Genomic DNA, 25,718 nt, shown 5'->3' with positions numbered 1-25,718 from the left:
GTTCACCCCCTCCTGAAGAAACACTCCCTGGTTCCCACTAATTTGAACAACTTCTGGCCAATGTCAAATATTACATCATTCAGGTGATCAAGCAGGTGATGGCATCCCAGCTCCTGAGTGTCCTGTATTATCTAGATCCATTCCTGTCTGGCTTCATGCCAGGGTTTGGGACAGAGATTGCCTTGGTCACCTTGGTGGATGACCTGCGCTGGGAAATGGACAGAGGGAGTGCGTCCCTGTTAGTCCTGCTGGACCTGTCAGCGGCCTTCAACACCATCAATGATGTGTCCTTCTGGGTCAGCTGGCTGAGTGGGAATTGGAGGCACTGTTTTGCAATGGTTCTGCTCCTTCTTGGCTGAAAGATTCCAGAAGGTGGTGCTGGGGGATGCTTGTTTGGCATCCTGGCCTCTTAGGTGTGGGGTGCTGCAAGGTTCCATTCTGTCCCCCATGCTGTTCAACATCTACATGAAGTTGCTGGGAGAGGTCGGAGGTTTAGGGTAGGGTGCCATCAATATGCTGATAACACCCAGCTCTTCTCTCCTTTCCTCCTGAATCCAAGTAGGTAGTCAAAGTCCTGGATCATTGTCTGGAGGCTGTCAGGAGCTGGACATGGGCAAACAATCTGAAATTAAATCCTGCTGAGACAGAGGTTCACCTGGTCTAGAAGTCCAACACTTGGGTACTGGACTATTGTCCTGCTCTGAACAGAGTTGCACTCCCTTTGAAAGAGCAGTGAGGCAGTTTTGGAGTGCTCCTGGATCTGCAGCTGCTCCTGGATTCCCAGGTGGCGGCTGTGGCCAGGGGATCCTTTGCTCAGTTTCAGCTGATTCACCAGCTGTAGCCATACCTGGGTCGCTCAGATCTGGCCACGGTGACCCATGCCCTAGTGACATCCAGACATCCAGATTAGATTATTGCAACGTGCTCTACGTGGGGCTGCCTCTGAAGATGGTCCAGAAACTACAATTAGTGCACAACATGGCTGCCTGTGTGGTTTCTGAGGCTCGTCGGTTTGACAGTTGGGCAGCTGCTTCAGTGACTACACTGGCTGCCAGTTTGTTTCCGGGTTGTATTCAAAGTGCTAGTTTTGACTTTTAAAGCCCTATATGGCTCGGGTCCAGGGTATTTGAGGGACTGCCTTCTTCCATACAATCCAAACTATCCTCTCAGGTCATGGGGGGGGGCCTTCTAACTGTGCCACCACCAGCAGAGGTGAAAGGGATACAATAAGATTAGAGCCTTCTCAGTGGTGGTGCCCTTTCTGTAGAATTCCTTCCCTCTGGAATTGAGAACAGCTCCCTTTTTAGAGTCCTTTCAGCAGTCTTAAGACCCAATGTGCGGCAGCAGTGAAGAAGGGCAATTCTATGCTTGGGATCATTGGAAAAGGTACTGAGAACAAAACAGCTAATATTATAATGCCATTGTACAAATCGATGGTAAGGCCACACCTGGAGTATTGTGTCCAGTTCTGGTCGCCACATCTCAAAAAGGACATAATGGAAATGGAAAAGGTGCAAAAGAGAGCGACTAGGATGATTACTGGGCTGGGGCATCTTCCTTATGAGGAAAGGCTACGGCGTTTGGGCCTCTTCAGCCTAGAAAAGAGGTGCCTGAGGGGGGGCATGATTGAGACATACAAAATTATGCAGGGGATGGACAGAGTGGATAGAGAGATGCTCTTTACACTCTCACATAACACCAGAACCAGGGGACATCCACTAAAATTGAGAGTTGGGAGAGTTAGAACAAAAAGGAAATATTTCTTTACTCAGCGTGTGGTTGGTCTGTGGAACTCCTTGCCACAGGATGTGGTGATGGCGTCTGGCCTGGGTGCCTTTAAAATGGGATTGGACACGTTTCTGGAGGAAAAATCCATTACAGGTTACAAGCCATGATGTGTATGTGCAACCTCCTGATTTTAGAAATGGGCTATGTCAGAATGCCAGATGCAAGGGAGGGCACCAGGATGAGGTCTCTTGTTATCTGGTGTGCTCCCTGGGGCATTTGGTGGGCTGCTGTGAGATACAGGAAGCTGGACTAGATGGGCCTATGGCCTGATTCAGTGGGGCAGTTCTTATGTTCTTAAGACCTTTTAATTAAGAGAAGCCTTTTTATGCTGACACTAGGGGGCATGGTGCTTTTTTAATGAATGTATTTTAATCAGGATCCATGTTTTACTGTGCTGCACTCTTTTAAATGTTGTTTATACACACACACCCCTTGAAGTATCCAAAGGCATTTTGGATAGAAATCTCTGAGATAAACAGTTGTATTGAGATGGAATGAAATTCCCCATTCTCAGAAACCTGAAATTATATCAGAAACAGAATTTTAAAAAAATTCCTCAGAACACCTCCAGACAGGAGGCAGCAGGTGGGGGCAGTCCTTGGGAGTGAGTGGAAGTGAGTGACATTCTCACTGCATCATTGCCATTCACTTCTGGGTTCCAGCACTGGAGAGGGGAGTCGCCCACCGGGTGAGTTTGGGAAGCACTGGCTTACACAATGTTGTAACTGTAAAAAACACAAATTACAGGGCTGTATCCTTCCCTCAAAACACACAGCTATGACATTAAAAATGCTGCTGTTCGATGTGATACTATCTAGAAGCCTTACTTTTGCATCAGGATTCACACTGGCTATATCCTTTCTTCCATACACACAGCCACAATATTAAGGATGTTGCTCTTGGCTTTATGTGTATTTTTTTTTCAAAGGGGGAAAGGAGGAGGCATCATGGAAGTAATTGTGGTAACGATGACATTACCACAATTACTTCCGGATTCAGGGTGACAAATGACGGGGTGGCCCCTGGCAGAAAAACCACCAGGACTGCAACTAGACATAGCCACAGGCATAAAACATCTTTAATTAAACTTACAGGAGCTGCTTAAGATTTGCCTGCTATTTGAATGAACAACTACAATGAACATAGTGCTGTCAAACACAAAGAATAAACATTTAAAAATTGAGAAGATAATTTAAACCAACAGAATTGAACACAGCATTGAGTTGCTATGAGAAAAAAAAACCTGCTTTTAAACTGCAGGGGGGGGAACACCAACAAGCTTACCATGGTGTGGGGGGGCGTGCCTTCTGGAGCATTTTTTGAGCTTCATGCTCATGGGATGGAGACCATTCTGGTGCTCATTCATGGGGAACATACCATGGTGTGGGGGGGCGTGCCTCCTGGAGCATTTTTTGAGCTTCATGCTCATAGGATGGGGACCACACTTCCCTTTACTTGGCCATTGATCAGAGCCAACAGCCACTTGCCTGCTTGTGAATAAATGGCTCAGTTTTGCTTTCCATAGGGCTCAAAAAGTTTGTCATCGAAGGGAGGGACTTCCTTCTCAGGTATTTTGGTGAGGCCTGTGTTCTTTGGATTGAGACCATTCTGGTGTCATTGCATTCCTCTTGGCCTGCCCTTTGAAGTGTATGCTTTATTTCTTGGGCTGTGTTGGTGCTTGGAGAAATTATGGATATTTGAGCCCATTCATTCATTCATTCATTCATGTTCCATTTCTAATGTATTTATTTAAATTTTATATTTAATTTTTTTTCCCAGCCTTCAACATTGTGCCAGATATTTGATGTGGCCCTTTGGCCAAAAAGTTTAGAGACCCCTGCTCTTGGCTAAGACACTGCCATATACTCCATTCACATCATTGTTTGGCTTGTGCAACTAAATGCAAGCTTCTCCATCTCAGCTGTTCTAAGGCACATGTTGTACATTACACAACAGAAAAGCAGGGTTACCACAGTGTGTAAATTCACTAGAGGCTGGAATATTTCATAGACTATTTATAGAAATAAATTATCTATACTGTTTTTCAACCAGTACAGAAAGTTGTTCACTATTTTGTTTGTGCTGCATAAATAAATACCATTTCAACAAATACAGACCTCCAGAACCTAACCTGCACAAGTAGGGAACTACTTGTACTCTATGCTCAAAGTCCACATTATTTGCTTGGAAAAAATAAATTCTGCAAACCATGTAAATGAAACACAGTAAAGTGTATCCTTATTTTATGTTACTCTACTCTTGCTATTCTTAAGCATAAGCAGGAAGATCCTCCTCTCCCAGGGTTTCACTAGGCAGTGCCCAGATATGCTCAAAAGTGTAATCTTAAAGGACATAAATGCTTTTCATAAATTTTTAGAAAAATTAAAACTGAGAATCATCTGGGTTCTAAGTTTTTACTGAATGCTAAGTTAAATTCTATGCTTATGTGGCAAAAAAGAAAGGGGGGACAGTGCTAACAATGGACATCATCACTGGGTTCCTTCACCAGCTTATACCTAGTGCCAGACACTTTACTATGGCTGACAGGTGTACTTTGTCCCAATCACCAGACCCAGGGCCCAGTCTTATCCAACATTTCATCACCAGTGCAGCTGCAGTGCAGCCCTGAGATAAGGGAACAAATGTTCCCATATCTTGAGGAGGACTCTGTAACTGCTTCCCCACCACAGGATGTAGTACATGCCCCACTGGCATGGAAAATTGCACTGGCACTGGAAAATTGGATAGGATTTGGCCCCTAGTCACCTAACTTAGGGCCACACTAAAATGTCATACTTGACTATTATGGTGCTTACTTCTGAGTAGACACACTTGGGATTGGGTATCTAGTCCCTTGTTGTCTGCCCTGTGTGCTGATTGGGCAGCCAGGGAAGCCTGGAGGAGGTCTGGGCCGGAGGCAAGCAGGTACAAGGGAGCAAGTTGGCTGAGGCCACCAGCCTAAGAATTGGCTGGCTAAGGGTCCACAAAAGTCCCTTTCCCTTGCCACAGTTTGCCCTTAACTCCCCAAAATGACCCTTCCTGCCTTGTCTTTTGCCTTTCATAGGAAGGGCTTTGGGCCGCAATCCTATCCACACTTACCTGGGAGTAAGCCCCACTGACCATAATGGAACTTACTTCTGAGTAGACATGCCTAGGATTGGGCTTTTGGTGAACTCTTTTTTCTTTTTTCTTAAATACAGGAGCAGGCAATTGGCAGTGGAGAATGTGAGGCAAGTGATTCTGGAACTTTGGAAGGTGGGGACAAGTGAGGGGAGTGATAGTAAGGGGGGACAAGTGAGGGGAGGGATAGTAAGAGGTGCTAACTGTAATTATAAGATTGGGGGGGATGTGCCTGTGGGAGGGGGTGGGGTGAGAAATACCAATTGCCTGCTCCTGTATTTAAGAAAAAAGCTCAATCCTAGGCATCCTACTCAGAAGTAAGTCCCACAGGCGCATCCCCCCATTCCAGCTGAATCCTGCAGTTGTTTCAATCAGGTCTCTTCATTGCTCCTCACCCCACACCTCTCCACTATGTGCTCAATCTGACCTCTCTTTGCCAGCACTTTCTGGCATAACAATAACATCTGATCACCCTACTTCAAAACATTTTCCTCCTTTCCAGAATCACATATACTTTCCTCTCCAAACTTCCTGTGAGTCTTTGGCTACAATCTTAACCACACTTTCATGAGAGTAAGCTCCATTGAACAAAATAGGACTTACTTCTGAGTAGACCTGGTTAGGATTGTGCCCTTTGTCATGTAATGTTTAAATTCTATTAATTAAAAATTAACTGTAATTGTAATTGAATGTAAGTAAAAAACTGGTAGCGTGCCTTGACAATTTTAGTGCCTTGCCAGTGTGCCCTGAGCTGAAAAAGATTGAAAATGGCTGTTCTAACATATAATGAAACATAGGTTTAATAAATATAAAGAAGTAATAGTGTCTGGCAATTAGGGAGAATTAATGCACATTATGAAAAGTTTTATTGATACAATCTGTAAAATATAATGTATAACAGCCAGTTGTTAAAAGATATTAAATGATAAGACATCCTTGACAGATCATGTTACATATGATACTACATCAATCACAACTTTAGAGGGGAAAAAATATTTATAGGGGGCTCCCTGTACCCACAGATCCCATATCCACAGATTCACTTATCCCCTCCCATGCGCGCCCCCTCCAGAGGCATGGGGAACTCCTCTCCCGGCCAAAGACTAAGGCTTAAGGTTAAAAAAATGGGACTTTCATTTTCACCTTGTTTAAGTTATAAGGCCTTAAAAATGTCTCTTTTGGTTTCATGGAGAAACTAAAGTTGTGTTTTTTAAACTGTAAGTCTCAGTCTGAGCCCAGAAGAGGCTGCAGGCAGATGGACGTGGCCTCTGCTGGGCTCTAAGGACCCTTTGGAAGAGAGGGGAGCAGAGCTCCCCTTGGCTCGGAAGATGGGGGGAGGCATTCATCCATATCAGTGGTTTCACTTAACCATAGGGGTTAAGTGACCAGACCAGATCCTGACCAGAACCCCCGCAGATATGGGAGCACACCTGTACCTTTGAGCACACACACATGTGACTGGTGGTGGAACTTATATTACTTGTCCCCCCTCCCCACACAAAATAAATGTAAAAATTGTACAGGCAGATCTTGTGCTTGAAGCAGGGAAGATAATGTAATCCTAGTTAATATCATCTGTGTTGCCTGCTTGTACAGTCATGTGCTCTCTCTTTCACACACACAGAAAGGCAGTAAGTCCCAAACTGTGCCAGAAGAAAACTGCTAGTATGCTGTGAGAAGATTCCTACATCTTCTAGAATATAAGGTGCCTGTTGCACCCCTGGATATTTAAAGGCCTGGCCTCACCTTCTTTCAGTCAGGTACTGATTTGGGGGGGGGAGTAATTCTCCTGCATCTCTAGCAGGAATGATCAGATCATTTATTTTTTCTGATGCACTTGACAGACTTATCCAGTCTCAGAGAAATCTCTGTGCCTGCTCTGCAAAAATCATTATTCTAGAATTGCCTTTCAGTGCAGAAATACAGGAGGACAGACTCCTCAGAGGACAGCTGGCTCTAATTCTTACATACTATTAGAAGTACTTTAGGTTACAAGAAGGAAGCATGGACAATGTCTTAAATTTACTTCCTAACAAATATATCTCAGGTATCAGAAGTTTAGAAAATGCTGTGTTGAAACATACAGTACAGGGGGAGGCCATATCCGCGGATCCTGTATCCAAGGATTCACTTATCCGTGGATCGGGTAGGGTCTCCCAGTGTGCACACCCCATGAGCACTCTCTCCAGAGTCTAGGGGACTCTGAGCTTGGCAGCTGAAAAAGCGCTACTTCTGGTTCCACACAGAAACTGGAAGTGACATTTTTAATGCCTTATAAGGTATTGAGAGGCCTGGGGAAGCCCTGGAGCTCATTCCTGGAGAGCTTCCTGCCCTGCCCCCACTGGTTTATTGGCTGTACCTTTTGTTAGAACACAGATATTTCAATGTGGTTTGTTCCATTGCATTCTGCATGAAATTACGCATAGATTGATATAAAACATGATAGTATTGTTCCTCCAAATTCTGATTTTAGTGATTTTGAAAACTTGTAGAGTCACACACACCCGTGTCAACTTACTAACAACTTATGGCAGCAGTTCTCAAACTTTTAGCACCTTGTTTTGCCAGATTCCAAGGCCAAGCTCTGCCTGGAGGATTATGCCCACTTTAAGCAAATTAGCTCCCCTTCTTTCCCCCAACAAATGACCTTGGTTCTGCCCTGCAGTCCTGCTAGACCCCACCTCCAGGGTAGCTCGCCTGTTCAACCTGCAGAGGTCCTCTCTCCTGCCAACAGCCTCCCACCACTACAGCAGACCCTTGGTCCTCAGCAGGTCTTAGGCACAGCAGCCACACACCAAACTCCAGTGTCTCCAAAGCCCATTCACCAATCAGTCCACCAGCAGTCCATTAGCCATCAATTCCTTACTCCATTAATCCAGTCTCCCCTGCCTCAAGCTTTCCTCCTTCTGCTGCCCACAAACCCTTCCTGCCTCAGGTGCTCCTGATATCCCAGAGGGCCCTATTGCCTTCAAGTGGTTGCAGCTGTGCAGCACACTCCCTGGAAGCCTAGGCCTTACCCTTAAAGGGGCCACTGCTGACACCACAGCCTACCTCCTTTCCAGATCTATGGAGATTCCAATACACACCGGGACCCACTTTTTAGAATGACAATTTGTCCAGGACCCACTGGAAGTGATGTCATGGCCAGAAGTGACATCATCAAGCAAATTAAAATAAATTATAAATAATTAAATTAAAAGAAATAATTAAATAAGGGGGAGCCAGTCCTATTCCCCCAAGTGAATCTACTCTGAAGTAAGTCCTATTGCGGTCAATGGAGCTTACTCTCAGGAAAGTGTGGGTAGGAGTGCAGCCTGTGAGCCCAATCCTATGCATGTCTACTCTGAAGTAAGTCCCATAGTGGTCAATGGAGCTTACTCTGTAGCCTGCTTGCAATAACCCCCCCCCCCAAAAGAATCAGTGAGATTTCTAGTCCTCCCCAGTGCCCAGTTTAAAGTTCTTCTATTTCAGGCATATCAAGAAAAAGACCTTCCTGGCTTTGTAAGTGCAAAATAGAAAACTTTCCCCTTACCACCTGAAGCCTCTTTTTTGACCTTTTTAGTGGGGGGGGGGGGGAAGAGGCTGCCTTCTGGAGTATCTCCAGCTCCGTGGGATCTGAACCATTCTGGTGTCCTCACATTCCCTTTTGCCTGGCCTGACCAACAGCCAAGGCACGTCTGCCTACTCGCGAGTAAACACAACTACTCGCGAGTAAACACGATGTGAAGCTGCTTGCTTTCCATACAGCTCAATAGACTGCAGCTGGGAGGGAGGCAGGGACCTCCTTCTCCCTTTTGTGTTTTTGGGGGCTGCATTCATTGGATCAGGACCATTCTGACGTCCTTGGAGTCCTCTCAGTTGCCCTTTCAGATGGACTATGGCAAGTACGCCTACTCACAAGTAAATGTGCACTACTGCTCACTTTCACTTTCCATAGGGCTCCATTCATTTTTTCCTGCAGGGAAAGGTGCAGGAACGCCTTTCTGGTGCGTTCTATTACAAAAAAAGCCCTGCATTTTATGACAGAAGCTGTAGATCTATCTCAGGCTGCATATGTGTATAACTGCAGACAGGTGTGGTGCAGGCTTCTTTGCTATGGGATGAGCCCTGCTTCACTCAAGTACAGACATAAGTAACTGACTCCTAACTGAAAGTTGATCACCACACCTCTTACTATGCTTTAGTGCAGTGGTTCTCACACATTTAGCACCAGGACCCACTTTTTAAAATGAGAATCTGTCAGGATCCACCGGAAGTGACGTCATGACCGGAAGTGACATCCTCAAGCAGGAAAATTTTTAACTGTCCTAGGCTGCAAACCTACCGACACTTACCCAGGAGTAAGTCCCATTTACTATCATTGTTAAAAGAATATTCATAGTAGCTTGTTAAAAGTACAGATCTGTAACATTTCCCCAAATGCAGTTACATACCATGGGAGCATCAAGTCTAATATACTAAAAATAAAATACTGAAATGAATGGGGACCCAGCTACACTAAGTTTTGCAGGGAGCCTCCGTGCAGTGTGCAAGCGGCTCCTCCCCTTCCCCCTCCCCTTGGGACCCATTTGCCTCTGTTTCTTCCCTCAACTCGCCCTACGGTGAGGCTAAACGGAGGTTAATGGCCCCCAAGGAGGGGGGGGAGGAGCTGCTTGCATGCTGCAGGGAGGCTCCCTGCAAAACGTAGTGCGCTGCCCCCCCCTCTAGCTACACCAGTGGTATGAGAGAGGGATTTTGGCTGGCCCTTGAGTTAGTCACATAGGTAGACTCTTGGTCCTTCTACCTTAGTACTAGCTAAATTGTGGCAATGGTGCTGTAGAATTTTGAACAGGGGACTTTCCCAGCCCTACCTGGAGATATCAGGAACCAACAGCTGGAAGTGACTGAACCACAGCCCTCTCCCCTTAACTGTACGCACAGCCCTATTCCAAGAAGAGAAATTGGTTCATGACATTAAGGCCCAGCCAATGAGCACTGCGCAAATTGGGCTACTGTTCTGAACAAGAAAAACAGGTTCCCTCTGAGCCAAAATAAATGCTTGAAATGCAGTGAGTCCACTTCCAGAACAGGCTCACTACTAAAGTTATGCACATCTGTATGCACTATCTGTATGCACAAAGAGACACCTGCCCAACAGACTGAGGCAAAGAGGCAAAGAAGGAAGGCCCATAGCCAGGGAGACAGACCAGGGACAGACTCCATTTGCTCCCAGTGCGGAAGGGATTGTCACTCCCGAATCAGCCTTTTCAGCCACACTAGACGCTGTTCCAGAACCACCATTCAGAGCGATACCATAGTCTTTCGAGACTGAAGGTTGCCAACTGAAATGCACTATCAGCTTCAGAAACATTTTATTACAAGATACACATCATAATATTGATGGTGCTTTTTAGAATGTACCACACTTTCGTTTCTTATGAGACCAGCTTATCCACATTAACTTACAGAATGTATGATTCAGGTCTACAATTAACAATGCAACCATGTCTCTTAGCTTTATCCAGATCATATCACTCTTAGGCCGCAATCCTAACCAACTTTCCAGCAATGACTTCAGGGCAATGCAACTCTGAAGTAAGGAAACAAACATTGCCTTACCTTGAGGAGGCCTCCATGACTGTCCCCCAACTGCAGGATAAAGCACGTGCCCCAGTGGAACAGCTATGCCAGTGCTGGAAAGGTTAGGTTAGGATTGCGCCCTTATTTTCTCAAAACTGAATTCTCAAAATTCTCAAAATGCATGGAATCACCCAACATAAGAAGTTTACCAATTGCTATCACTGGTTTGAGATAAATGGATGTTGGAATTCCCTTCATGTTGCAGACAATAGCATAGCATCAGACTTAAGACTCTCTGATGGCACTCAGCTGGTCTCTTGTAGCAAGTAAGTAATGCTTGTCTGGGTAACCAGGCAGGGATGTTTTGCAAAGGTGGTGGTGGTTTTAAATTTTTAGGATATAAACAGCATTGTAGGCAGGCAAGGTAGTAAACATTATTATGAGCTAGTCCAGTGCGTTTCAAATGTTTTAGAGGCCTTAAAGGCTGCTGCCTGATTTATAAATGCCAAGGGGTGTGGCTATAATGGTGACTGAGCAGCAGTGCTCCCCCTCAAGTAGCAGCTTGTTTAACTTTTGATGTACATAGACTAACATGCCTGTCAGTTTCACAAGCCACCAAAAATTGGGTCATGACTCACTGGTGAGTCCCGGACCTGCAGTTTGAGAACCGCTGAGCTAGTAAACTTTGGGGCTTGTTTGCAAGGCTGCTCAAAGACTCCACTGAATAAATTCAGAACATAAAAAGAGACAGAGTACCCAAGGGCCTGAATGCTCAGCAGATTATTCTAGGATATATTTGGCACCATGCAAAATATGAATGGTTGCTCATAGACACAGAGCATAATAGAACCCTTCCCCCCCCCATAATATATGTAGACAGGCTCTCAGCACACCAGGCTGTTATGAGGAAAATGGAGTTATGTATGGTCTTCCATGCCCCCATCTGCTGAGTCAAAGAACACAAACTGAGAGAATGAAAGTTGCCTTACCCTGGGGCAAGCCTGCGCTCCCCAAATGGGTCTCCTCAGATCTGCACCAGCCATTTTTCTTGCCTGAAACAATCTCTTGGGTTTTGTTTAAAACAAAACCTTAGCGGCAAATGCATGTGTCTTTGTCTTTACTTAAAAGCACATCTACAAACTCAAGATGGCTTCAAAAACAAATGGGAAGAAGTGACAGCAGCTATCTCCAGAGTGAAATTGGACAAGAAGGCCAGTGTTTGTTATCCTTTCCTTCACAAATAATCTTCACATAGCTTAAGAAATCTTAAGACTAGTTATTCTCCCACATTTTTCCATGCATTCTAGGCAGATACTGTGCAGCTGTATACATAAACAAAGAAAAACCACGAGGCTGATGCAATGGATCACAAAAAACAGAAGAAATGGGACTCACTGTTTCTGTACAAAAAAAATTACAAACCAATTTATCCAAATCCTATACTTGCTTACTCAGAAGTAAATCTTGCTTTACTCAATGGAGCTCACTCCCAAGTACGCAGAGAAGCATAGCCTGGTCTGTTTATTATGTTGAGCATGCAAAAAGGAATTTATGAATACAGGTGAAAAGAAATTCTTCATGTTCATGCAAGTGCTTTGAAAAGGTGGTAGGAAACAGAACAGCAAACACAGCTGAAGAGACTTGCCTGTTCTCATCTTCTCCACACCCAACAGCAAAACAATTCTACCAAACTGAATATCTCCCACCAATCTGCCAGCTGCAGCTTCTGTTTGTTTTAAATAAATAAATGGATAAACCTAAAAGACGATTATCTCAGGTCAGAAAAAAATGGCTGTCTTACCATTTTGATGTTTGCTCTTTTTTGCCTTTTGCAGAACAGCAAATGGGCAAGGATTTGTGAGCAGTAGTCAAGTGTGCATCAACGCAACACAACTACTATCTCTAACCCTCCCACCCTTTAACCTTGAGCACTTTTTCAGTTTTCCCTCCAAGGGAATATCCTAAAGAAAATCAAGCAATATCCAAACAGACTGATATGTTCCCCTTAGTACAGAAAGAGGGACATCCGCTTAAGAAAATGAGTCATTCATTTGTTGTGACATCTAAGTAAGGGTGAAGGAGGTCAGTGTTTTCTCTTAAATACTACTGCCCCAAAAAATATAAACCTGTTCTACAAAGTTAAGAAGATAGTATTCAGTAGATCCCCTAAGTCACTAATTATTATGTGTACCAAAAGAGCTCTTGAAATCTGTAAACAAATATGTCACATAAATCAACTCCCATTAACTTTCCAGGGGTGGTGGACAAAGAGGCAGAAGTCAAATAGCCACAGTTTCTTTTATCTTAGTTTATATGCCGGATGTTTATATGCAATGTAAATGTATTCAGCTGCTTTACAAGATATACTTAAAGTACTTTTTACATCAGCTAATGAAAACGCAACAAAATATAATAATTATAAGAGCTGAGTGCACAACCTCATTTTCCCTCCAGCACCCCTCCCAAAAACACCACCCCACCATACAGGCAAACATTATTTAAAATCTCTTCAGTACATTAACATAATGATATTTGGAGGACATTTGTACGAATATTTACTCACACATTTATCTGTGTTATCGACAAAACAGACTGGCTAGAATCCTATATCCAAAGTATATACACTTTCTTATTCTTGTGAATAAATGAGCACAAATTACAAGAGCTGTAATACATTCATCAATGGAAGAAAACTTCAAAGTAAACACTTCTGCTGAATAATCTTGATTCGGATCCCATGTTCCTAAATACAGAATTTTTTAAAAAAGTTCTCAGTTCAATGTCTCACGTAATTCTAATACAAATCAGGAAGTATGTTGTTAGGAATGCATTCTGTGACACTGACTGCTGATCTTGCATTCCTTGATGTTTTGCAATTTTATCTTGCTATAATCTCCTCTCATAATTAAACAAGATCTTAGTAACACAGAAATAAGATTGAGAAATATAATGATCCCAGTATTGTTTTTTAAAAGATACTTTTCAGTTTCTCCCCCCCCCCAAATTCTACTTCAGCCAGCAGCAGCAGCTCTCGCCCTGCAACTTAATGATCTTTTATAACCAGAGACACAATCAGATATTTTCTTTATGCAAAGTGCATTCTTTACTGTTAATCTATAGCATTCCCACGATTTCATACTGGGGAAATAAGTTGTTTAAGGAATGTCCTAAAGCGGTGGTTCTCAAATAGTGTGTGAGGCACCTGACAGAGCCAGGAAGATGAATGAAAATTGCATGATCCAAGCTAATGGCGCCTGGGAGAGTTGGGAAGAGGCCACCATGAAAGAAAGGTGTCATGTCCCCAGTATGTTTGGAACCATTGTCCTAAAGCAATGCTTCTAAAAAATAAAGCCTAAGATTCCTTAAAACCCATCTTTGGAACCTTGGGAAGGACAGACACTTGCCATTTTAATGAACTTTAACTGTGGTATTTTCACAAGTAAGAGCGTTTTCTCTAACTTTTGACTTAACAAGGTTATAATGAATGATTAATGTTGGAATTAAATTTCACTAATTTGAATAATTACCTTTCATTTACATGCACTAGTAGCTTCAAAGCAACTAAGAACACTTTCTGACATTTTAATGAATAACTAAGGACCCAATCCAATCCTGTCCCTGTACCACTATCCACTCTTCTACTGGGTGCCCTTAAAATAATCCTCTGAAGCAAAGTTACACTATCCCACAAACTAGCAAAGCGGCAAAGAGGAATTGTGACACAGAGTTGCATGTTTTCAGCTTTGGGAAAGCAGTCATTTGTTACCAAGTAAAGAGATGCAAGTATTACAGTCACAATATCACATATTTACGGCATTCAGCTTTTTTTTTTTTAAGGCAAAGTTATTTGATGACCTTCATAGTACTAGTAGGAATGATGAAGAAGTACAACACTGACAGAATGTTTGACAAACTGGTTATCATTCTGATGAACAGGAAGTAAAATAAGATAAAAGGAATGGTGCACAATCCTTTAAGTAGTTTTTGCTTTTTCCTCAGGCCACACTCCATTTGCTGAGAAGCAAATAAGGAACATTAAGATGGATTTCAAGGATAGGCCTCAGCTTTACATTATTTTACACATGGCCAAGAGGTACAAATACACCCTCCAGTAATTGCCAATTGAGGCTACTTAAGGAAAGGCTGAGAGCAAGATTCTACAGGCAAGTATTGTCCAATCCAAGGATGAGGGGTCCTCTACTATCTTGGTGTTGTTTAGTAATGGTTTCTGAGGCCAAACCAAGACTAGGATAGGGCGTGTCAAACTTAAATGGCCCCATACCATTTAATACCTGCAGAAGCTCTTTATTCAGCTCCCAGGATAACTGGGTCCTCCCAGCATCACCATCAGCTGCTCTCAGCTGCTAAAGCTTCAAAGTGATGCATCTACAGAAGCAGCCCTGCTGAAAGGGCAGCACTGGGACAGCCTAATTAATATGCGGGTCAACCTTTCAGCAGTGCCACTTCTATTGAAGTGTCACTGCTAAAAGGGCAGCCCACATGGTAACTGGGCTCTGCCCTTTTAGGAGTGCCACATCTGCTGAAGCATTGGGAGGGGGAGACAGAAGGAGGCCTCAGAAGGAGAGAAACAGTTCACAGTAAGAGGGAGACCAAGAGGGGTGGGAAAGAGAGAAGTGGTACTGTCAAAGTGCAGGGAGAGCCCAATTATCACACAGGCTGCCTTTCAACAATTCTGCTTCTGCCGTGGTGCCACTTTGCAGTGCACCTCTCAGCTGCTGAGCTGTGAAGTCATTTCAGAAGCAGTGCTGCTGAAAAGGTGGCCTGCACAATAATTAGGTTCTCCCATATTTTGAAAATATGATCAAGATTTGCATATTTTCTCTTCTGTCATTTGCAGCTACTGACTTCCTAACTGAAAAAGTGCCTACTTTTTGTAATCACCAGATTAATGACATCACTTCCTGCTTAATGGCATCACTTCTGGCCATCAACAGACACCATGAATGCTATTTAGCCCACTGTATGAAATGAGTTTGACACCCCTGGATTGTGGAATGGGGCCCCATAGCCCAAGAAATTAAAAAAGAACATAAGACTCCAAGAGTGCTTATTTGTGCTATGGTGTAATGCAAAAATACCAATTTTAAGCAGCCTATGTTCATTATGTAAAATTTTACAGCTATGTAAATTTTCAAAATTTTATTAAAAAATGGCATGCTAGTGATATTTAACTAGCTGCAGTTCAGACACCAGTGGAGATACAGAGCTGGGAGTGGTCTCATTTTAAAGCTCCTTTAACGAGCTTTCATGTGTTATACAACATAATTTAATAATATGGTTTAATATTTAATAATTCTTTAATGAATTAAAAGGTTTAATAATTATTTAATGTTTTAAAATCAATATAAAATTTTAAAATCAGTTTTCTTAAAAACGGACATTTAAAATTTTGAAAAAAATCTCAAAATCCTTAAGTTGAGGGCTACCTATATGTCATCTATCTATTTCATAGTCCATTACATATTTGTTGAAGCTTCCTGTGAAAGGCTTCAGGAGCAGAACAAAAACCTAAAATTTTCAAAAATACTCAGATTTATAGGTAAGAATATAAAGTAAATTCTTATGCTTTATTGATTCAATGAAATTTAGTCATGTCTTGCACTGGATTGTGCCTAATGATTATTTAATTTGAGGTTGAGATGGGTGTGATCCATCCATTTTATCTTATCTGTGTTTCTACATTTTGAAAAACCATTAAGCAACATGTTCTGCTTACAATGGTGCATGGTGAAGCAGCTGTCTCCACCCAGTTGTTTTAGAGGGGGACCTGCTGACTGAATACATTCTTTGTTACAATGATAGGTATGATACAATAAAATGATACAATAAAAGGAATTTGGGCAGGAATAGATTAGTTTCATTCTTATAATGGAATAAAAAGTATTTTTAAGCAAAAAATTCCATTAACTGCCATGTAGAACAAACTTCAAAGGCAATGAGCAGTATTCCTATCCCATGCATATTACTGTGATATGGGAGAAAATGTAATTTCTCAACACAGAAGGTAATTGATATTTAATATGAGAATTTTATTAGGGTACATTCGCAGTACAGGCTCCACAAAGTCTGTATGCTGGCTTAAATGGCTTCAATACCAAATCCACACAATCTCATGCATAGGGACTTGCATTGGGACTTGCAGCCACCTTATAGAAACAAAGCAATTTATTGGGGAATGAGCAGTAAATACTCATTTCAGAACTCATCTCCAAAACAGTGATAAATATATAAGTGTTAATACACTTGGTGTCCAAAGAGGAATAGTAGCGTAACAGTGGGAAAACTCACAGATTACTCCTGTTCAAACAATAAAATGTATCTTAACAGGTTTAATAGATGAATTAGTTGTACAACAAAATGCTGGGAAATGTTTATTGTCGAATAATTTTGAGTCATAGTTAAATCCTTAGCTCTTAAGTGAATTAGGCAGATTTTCACAAGGAGATAAATTGTAACAAATTAATTAGCTGTGCAATGGGAATCCCAGATGCTGCTCATGATAAGCAGCAGCCTGTTGTGGCAACCTTTGTAGATTTTGCAAAAGCTTAATTTGCTAATCAGACTTGGTTGACTATTACATCGTTTCTGATAAGATGCCAGCCACAGTGAAAGCTGTATGTCATTACCAAATCCAAGTGTGGTAAGAATGCCTGTCAATTCTTTCAAAGCAGAGATAGGTGTCTCACCAGGAAGTGCATTGGCTTAGCTCATTTTATCACTACAAGAATTGAGTTATCTCAAAGATCAGCTGCCTCATCCAAGCCAAGTGATGAGACGCCCTGGTGGCGATGCAGAGAAAATGGAAGCTCCTGCAGTCATGACCTAGCAGTGTAGCAACTACTATGATCAGAAGAGCTGTTGCTGCATTATCACACTCTACTAAGCCAAGAAGATGGAGATGGGACTTTTAAAAGGCCTCAAGCCAATTAGGTTAATATGAAGACCTAATCTAAAAAGCAGCCTGTAATATAAAGAAAGGCAAATCTTACTTGGAATTCAGTAAGTGAAAAAGGTAACAGCACTTACCAGTCTACTTTGGGAAACCACTCATCCACCAAGGAGGCTAGGAAAAGTCTTTCCAGCATTGGGAAAAGACACCGCCAACTGACAAAGTCACAATTTTTAACATTACAGCAGACGGGGGTCATGGGTAATCCAAAAATGGAAGAGATTAAAGAGATTGAATGGACATACTGAACAGCAAGGATGAATAAGGCAAAATTATTTATGTTTAAACAAAATAAAGTCTAATATTGAAATAGTGGGTGTTACATTCCATGATTGTATTTCTAATTGCAACATTTGCAAAATTACAAACACAATGGATGGAATGAAGAAGGACAAATTCATACAGCAGATCTATGTTTTACAAAACAAGCCTGAAAAGGTACTTATCTGTTCCAGACTACAGTGTTGCTTTGGTCCAAGAGATAAGCTTTCCAGGGCCCATGTAGCCTGCCCACTAGAGCACAGGTGGAGCAGCCTGGTGGTATGGTTCCAAGAAGCCATACTATGCCCAGCAGACAACGTGCCCAGACCTGCATACACAGGAGTGCAAGGCAAGGGGCAGAGGGAACGGGGAGGTGCACCCAAATTTCTTTGAGGCTCGCTGGTGGGCCGGAAGGAGGTGGATCAAGGCACGACCCTGGGAGATATAGCCAGACTGAGGATTGCCAATGAGGAGACCAGTGGCCTGGAGAGTTGGCCCCTTAGCCAGAGGCCAGTGGAACTCTCTGTGAGACATCAGGAGGGCCAGAAGGAGGACAAAGGGTGACAGAAGACCTTCCCCGAGCCCTGTCTGAGGAATCCTTGCTACCCATTGTGAGGGCTCCTCCCTTTTCGTCAACGGCACTGGACTTGGGCCCGGAGGAGCCACTTGCTGCCTACATGGGAAGGACTGACTAGGCAGGATGCACAACACCACTCCATCCAGGGAGACCAGACAAAAAGTGACTCCTAAGCAATATTCAGCAGATGGAACTTTAAGATGCCCTCTTTCTTGGCAGATACCAAGAATATGGAAAGTAGCAATAAAAATGGCACAAGGAAATATAGCCTCAAACATTGTATGAAATCATTACCAGACAAGATTTCAGTGAATGGAAATACAGCCTCCGCATTTCAGAATCATATATTTAACTATTTAAAAAGCTACCAACAAAATAAATAAATAATAAAGCCCTCTTACTAGAAACTTTCGTAACCAATCACAATTTTTTCCTTCAAAAGCTCAGAGTATCCAACATGTAAATTTACAAAACAAAAGTGAAATATTTAGTCCTCTTATAGCATAGACTCATAAGACTGGACGGCAACACCATTGTTCTTCACCATACAAGGCAGGATAACTCACAAACACTCCCCTTGACCTCACAAAATATAAATTGTAGCATGCCATCATTGGTGGTCTGATAGATCACTTCATTATAAAGTATTAATGCAAGTAATTCAAGATACTGAGTCAATCCATACACTGCGGGGGAAAGAAAAAAAGAGAGAGATCCACAGGAAAATTCCCTCCAAGTTAAAATAAGGAAGTGAGACTTTTAAAGGTAGTATAATTAATGTAAATTAATAATAGTTAATTAATAATAGTAAAACTAATTTCAAATGATCTCCCAAAGAAAGTTTTATTAGATACTAGTATATTCTATATACTATATACTAGTATATATACTAGTAAGAAATATTTAGCCCCCTATTTGAACAAGTGGGCAGAATGTTCAGACAATATTCAATTGAATAATCTGTTGTCATCTGAGGATCCAACTATAACTGAGACTATACAGCTTTTCTAAAGCATCTCCTGAAACACTGTAGCTCAGCCAATAGCACTAAGGAAATGGGTTATATTTTCTAATATTCTGAGAATCATTATTACTCTTCAAGTATGTGAACTGTCAGTTTGTGTATGTATGTGTGTAATATGCCAATAAATGTTCTGGCAGTATATTCACACATTCTGAGACAACGGAAGCAAGGTGGCAACTACATGCAGGACTCTGAAAAGGACTTGCTTGCTTAAATGCTCTATGCAGTAGCCTTCACATTAAAAAAAAGTTCTTATGTATGCAGAATCTCACATGGTATATGCCAGTTTTTGATAGTCCATGTTGCACCAAGTTGATAATCCAAGTTGCAACTTGCAGCATTCTGCAGCAATCTAAGCCAAGCAGGAACCCAGACCAATGGTATAGTCTGGTCCACCATCACACACCGCTGTGCCCCCCCTCATTTCTTTCTCTTTTCTCTCCTTTCTTGTTCTTCTCCAGGCATCTCTACCTTCCTCTTGCCCCATTTCCCAGTTTGAAAAGCTTTGGAAGTGGGCAGACAAAAAAGCATATAGAGGGCAGGGCAGGTAGTGTCAGTCAGTCAGTTCTCTCTCTCTCTCTCTCTCTCTCTCTCTCAGGGGAGGTGGCAGGCAGGCACTGGCTGCAAGGCAACGCTAGCAATTCGCCATCTTCCCCAGACATCCACTCAAACCAAGTGTGTCAACTGGCCTCATGACTGGCCCAGTCCTTCCAATATGCTATATGTCAAACACCTTACACACATATTGAATTCAAGAGCTAAAAGCCTTAGTCAATTTTGCTTCTGTACCGGGAAAGTCTGTGTTATGTTGAAAAGCACTGCAGGAACATTCAGGTAGTTACTCATCTACCTGTTGCCTTATTTTGAAGTTCAATATATGAAGACTGCACTCCTCATATTTGATCGCATTTCTTCCTCTCCTTGTTCACTCTGCTTATCCACTGACTGCAATCCACTCTGTTGATCAGGCATAGAGTCTTCACTTTCCGTTTAAATCACCTCTTTAGGGCCTAATCCTATTGAGCCTTGCACAGTTGGTATGCTCCTGCTGCTGATGTGGAATGTCACAAAAGTGCCATAAGGCCCTTTTGCACTAGCTCGGTAAGGAAACATTTGTTCCTTTACCCTGAGGAGACCTCCAGGAGCTTCCCTGGCTCCACAAGATACAGTGACAGCCATTTTAGTGCTGTTGTAGCCCTGGGAAGCATAGGATTGGGCTGTTAGTCAAAAATTATGCAACTTCTCCCTCTGCAACTATTACGGAAACACAACCCTTCCACTCTGTTCCCTTGGCAAAAACTCTGGTCCATGCCCTGGTCATCTAATATAATTTTTTCTTAGCTGATCAATTGTTTTGCCTGAGTCCCCTCACCTCTACCCAGCTGTCCAAAGGTCTCTTGCTCTTTCAAAAACTCTGCCATTTTCCCCATGCTGCCTCTTGTGCCCAGAACCACCCCCTAGAATGGTATTTAGATCTCTCCTCAAGCTCTACCGTTTAGGTGAAGACTTCAGCCCAGCACTCACATCGCCATGCCATACTGTAACTATGTCTAAGGAAATATATGTGGAATAACTGCATAATCCTTTACAGATTTTCCCAGCTTTCATTTTCTGTTGTCTTCCTTATGCTTCTTTTATACTGCGAGCTCTTTGGGGCAGGGACCTCACTTTATGTAATGCACCACGCATGGTGCTATATTTAATTCATTTTAAAAGTAAAAATTTTATAGCACAAACTGGGGATTAAGGTTGTTTCTTTGTGGGAGAGCCAATCAGCATTGTACCCAGAAGTACATCACATGATAGAAGATGGGGAAAACTGGTATTTTGTTTCAGATTTGTGCATAGCTTGATTCTGCTTGAAACCTGCAAATGCTCCCCCCCCCCCATGCTGAGTCCTGGAAAAAAAAGATATTGTTTGAACTGAATGCGACAAGTCAACTGCTGTAACTTAAAAATATAGTTTTTTTTATACCTATACATAAATTTTGTTTCATTAAAATCATACAAAGAACAGCAAACTGTTCTCTGGAATTCAAACAGCAAGTTCCCCAAATGAATCATATTTACATGCTAGTCTTTGCATAAGAACATAAGAACAGCCCCACTGGATCAGGCCATAGGCCCATCTAGTCCAGCTTTCTGTATCTTACAAATGCCCCAGGGAGCACACCAGATAACAAGAGACCTCATCCTGGTGCCCTCCCTTGCATCTGGCATTCTGACATAGCCCATTTCTAAAATCAAGAGGTTGCACATACACATCATGGCTTGTAACCTGTAATGGATTTTTCCTCCAGAAACTTGTCCAATCCCCTTTTAAAGGCATCCAGGCCAGATGCTGTCACCACATCCTGCGGCAAGGAGTTCTACAGACCAACCACATGCTGAGTAAAGAAATATTTTCTTTTGTCTGTCCCAACCCTCCCAACACTCAATTTTAGCGGATGTTCCCTGGTTCTGGTGTTATGTGAGAGTGTAAAGAGCATCTCTCTACCCACTCTGTCCATCCCCTGTATAATTTTGTATGTCTCAATCATGTCCCCCCTCAGGCGCCTCCTTTCTAGGCTGAAGAGGCCCAAGCGCCGTAGCCTTTCCTCATAAGGAAGATGCCCCAGCCCAGTAATCATCTTAGTCGCTCTCTTTTGCACCTTTTCCATTTCCATTATGTCCTTTTTGAGATGTAGCGACCAGAACTGGACACAATACTCCAGGTGTGGCCTTATCATCGATTTGTACAATGGCATTATAATATTAGCCGTTTTGTTCTCAATACCTTTTCGAATGATCCCAAGCATAGAATTGGCCTTCTTCACTGCCGCTGCACATTGAGTCGACACTTTCATCGACCTGTCCACCACCACCCCAAGATCTCTCTCCTGATCTGTCACAGACAGCTCAGAACCCATTAGCCTATATGTGAAGTTTTGATTTTTTGCCCCAATGTGCATGACTTTACACTTATTTATTTATTTTTATTTTTCACATTTTTATACCGCCCTTCCTCCAAAGAGCTCAGGGCGGTTTACACAGCTGCTCCTCCCCTCTTTCTTGTCCTCACAACAACCCTGTGAGGTAGGTGAGGCTGAGAGAAAGTGACTGGCCCAAGGTCACCCAGGAAGCTTTGTGGCTGAGGGGGGATTTGAACCTGGATCATCCAGGTTACTTACTTACTTACTTACTTTACTTACTTACTTACATTGAAACGCATCTGCCATTTTGCTGCCCATTCTGCCAGTTTGGAGAGATCCTTCTGGAACTCCTCACAATCATTTCTGGTCTTCACCACTCGGAAAAGTTTGGTATCGTCTACAAACTTTGTCACCTCGCTGCTCACCCGTCTCCAGGTCATTTATGAAGAGGCTGAAAAGCAGATCCTTAGGGCACACCGCTTTTCACCTCTCTCCATTGTGAAAATTGCCCATTGACACTCACTCTCTGTTTCCTGGTCTTCAACCAGGTCTCAGTCCACGAGAGGACCTGCCCTCTAATTCCCTGACTGTGGAGTTTTTTCAGCAGCCTTTGGTGAGGGACCATGTCGAACGCCTTCTGAAAGTCCAGATATATAATGTCCACGGGTTCTCCCGCATCCACATGCCTGTTGACCTTTTCACAGAATTCTATAAGGTTTGTGAGGCAAGACTTACCCTTACAGAAGCCATGCTGATTCTCGCTCAGCAAGGCCTGTTTGTCTATGTGTTTTGAGATTCTATCTTTGATGAGGTATTCCACCATCTTACCCGGTATAGATGTTAGGCTGACCGGCCTATAGTTTCCTGGGTACCCCCTCTTTCCCTTTTTAAAGACTGGTATGACATTTGCTATCCTCCAATCCTCTGGCACCATGGCCGTTTTGAGGGACAAGTTGCATATTTTAGTCAAGAGATCAGCAACTTCATTCTTTAATTCCTTAATAGCTCTTGGGTGGATGCCATTAGGGCCCGGTGACTTATTGATCTTTAATTTATCAATGAGGGCTGAAACATCTTCTCTTTCAACTTCTATTTGACTTAATTCCTTGGTCAGGAGGGGCCGTTCAGGCAGCGGTATTTGCCCGAGGTCTTCTGCCGTGAAGACAGATGCAAAGAACTCATTTAATTTCTCTGCCATCTCTAAGTCTCCTTTTATCTCCCCTTTCCCTCCCTCATCATCCAGAGGGCCAACTGCTTCTCTGGTGGGTTTCCTGCTTCTAACATATTTGAAGAAGCTTTTACTATTCCCCTTAATGTTGCTGGCCATGTGTTCCTCATAGTCTCTCTTGGCCTCCCGTATCACCTTCTTACATTTCTTTTGCCACAGTTTATGTTCCTTTTTATTCTCTTCGTTAGGGCAAGACTTCCATTTACAGAAGGAAGCTTCCTTGGCCTTTATGGCCTCTCTAACTTGGCTCCCTCCTGGACTTAGTGGAGCCCTTCTTCCTTTGCGGTATACACTTCCGCTGAGCCTCCATTACTGTTGTTTTAAGCAGCCTCCATGCACTCTGGAGAGATTGGACTCTTTTTACCTTCCTTTTCCACCTCCTTCTATCCAGCCTCCTCATTTGAGGGAAGTCCGCTCGTCGGAAGTCAAGGGTTTTTGTGAGAGATTTGCCCAGTATTCTTTCTCTGACGTGCATGTCGAAACGGATCACAGCATGATCACTGTTCCCCATTGGCTCTGTAACACTGACATCTCTAACCAGGTCCTGAGTACCGCACAATATTAAATCCAGAGTCACCTGTCCTCTGGTGGGCTCCATGACTAGCTGCTCTAAGGCACAGTCATTTAGCACATCAAGGAATCCAGTCTCTTTTTTGTGACCAGAACACAAATTGACCCAGTCTATATGAGGATAATTGAAGTCCCCCATGATTACAACCCTGTCCCTCCTTGTCACCTCCCTGATCTGTTTCGTCATTTCAAGGTCCCCTTTCGGTTTCTGGTCTGGAGGACGATAGTCCACCCCCAGTATTACATTGCTCCTAAGGTCTGGTAATTTAAGCCACAGAGATTCTATGGTGGAGTCGGACCCACCTTCAATCTCTACTTTGCTGGATTCTATCCCTTCCTTAACATAAACGGCCACCACACCTCTAACATGCCCCTCCCTGTCCCTCATGTAGAGTTTATAGCCCGGGATTGCGGTATCCCACTGATTTTCTGCATTCCACCAGGTTTCAATTATGCCCACTATGTCAATGTTTTCCCTTGTCACTAGACATTCCAGTTATCCCATCTTTGCTCCAAGACTTCGGGCATTTGCATTTGCTTTCAGCAAAAAGCAAGCTGGTCAGTAGCCCTCAGCTTCTAACCTGTGATTCACTTCCAAATTTATGAGAAACATACTTGGTAAACAAAGCCAAATGCTTTTAAAATAAGTTACAGCAAGATAGGCATTGCACAACCTTGTCTACAAGGTAATAGCTTAAGCACAATTCTCACACTGGAACATAAATAATAAGCACCCTCCCTCCATCCTGATTTGCTGACATAATACAATATGCATACAAATAAGGTGAATAACCAGACTTGAGAAACTGAATAAAGCTAAATCCTGCTAAGACAATGCACAAAAATTTAAGCCAATTTAGGTTGAAATTCCATACATATGGGTCATTTGTCCTCTTGCCCCAGGGAAAGCCTCAGCCAAAGCAATGGGTCTACTCTGACCTGCTAAATCACTGGCGCAAGTCCAAGTGGATCCATGTCGGTGAATATAGCCCAGGAGAGGAACACGATATAGCACATGCCATTGCCACTGATTCAGCCTCTTCCCAGGACCCAATCTGCTCATCCCATGCTCCTTCTCTTTCCCATCTTATTCCGCCCTTTCCTCCTATGCTGCCTCGTACAAAGCTTACCTGCTCTGGTGCGCACCAAGGCCTGCAAGCACCAATGGGATGGCGCTGGCCTTCCCAATAGCACTACTAACTCCTATGCTGTGACAATGTGCTTTACAGCATGTTTGTGATAGCATGCATTCATGGAACGCATGCTTCATCGGCACAAAGGAAGTATAGAATTGTGCCATAAATTCCTCTGAACACTATGGTGCTTACCTCTGAATAAAACTGTGTACTAACAGAATAAGATAGTTTCAGTGATTTCAGAGATTTCACCTAAACCGAGATTCCACTGTCATCTCACTATAAAAACATTTTTTTTGTGGAGAAAACTGCATAGAGAGGATATTTTTCTGCTTTAAAAATGTATAATCTACCTTTCCAAAGAGTGATACACTGGCTTAGCTGACATAATTTTCGTATGTAATAAATCTCATGTTTCCAGGTGGAAAAGCAGGAACATGACTTTTTTGTCTCTGACTGGTATTCCCCCTAAGCCATTTGCCATTTGTGATGCACCACAAATAATAAATAGCTACATATAATGCTACTATATTAACATTATGGATGCATTAAACTGGTTTCTTTTAAAAATAA

The 25,718-nt window shown here is 42.8% G+C and overlaps 1 protein-coding gene across 1 annotated transcript in view; it reads right to left on the bottom strand.

The window, feature by feature from the left end:
• CRYBG1 (crystallin beta-gamma domain containing 1) overlaps positions 1–25,718 on the bottom strand; it is a 144,681-nt gene that overhangs the window by 70,469 nt on the left and 48,494 nt on the right. The gene's annotated exons all lie outside the window — the stretch shown is intronic.

Source organism: Tiliqua scincoides, chromosome 1 (assembly GCF_035046505.1).
Source record: "Tiliqua scincoides isolate rTilSci1 chromosome 1, rTilSci1.hap2, whole genome shotgun sequence".
NCBI lineage: Eukaryota > Metazoa > Chordata > Lepidosauria > Squamata > Scincidae > Tiliqua > Tiliqua scincoides.
This window is presented reverse-complemented; position numbering and strand designations above follow the sequence as displayed.